Genomic DNA, 330 nt, shown 5'->3' with positions numbered 1-330 from the left:
CTTGGTCTGATGCAAGAAGCAAGTCATTTGTAATTTTAACAAGTGCAGTTTCTGTGCTATGGTGGGGCCTGAAACCTGACTGAAATTCTTCATAGAGATAATTTTTTTGCAGGAAGGAGCACAGTTGAGCAGACACAACTTTTTCTAAAATTGTAGACATAAAAGGAAGATTTGAGATCGGTCTGTAATTTGCCAGTTCACTAGGATCTAGTTGTGGTTTCTTAATAAGAGGCTTAATAACCACCAGCTTGAATGGTTTTGGGACGTGATCTAAAGACAACGACTAGTTAATAATATTGAGAAGCGGTTCTTCTGTTACAGGTAACAACT

This window comes from Sinocyclocheilus grahami, unplaced genomic scaffold (genome assembly GCF_001515645.1).
Source record: "Sinocyclocheilus grahami isolate Dianchi unplaced genomic scaffold, SAMN03320097.WGS_v1.1 scaffold11434.1, whole genome shotgun sequence".
Classification (NCBI taxonomy): Eukaryota; Metazoa; Chordata; class Actinopteri; order Cypriniformes; family Cyprinidae; genus Sinocyclocheilus; species Sinocyclocheilus grahami.
Note: the sequence above shows the minus strand (reverse complement) of the source record.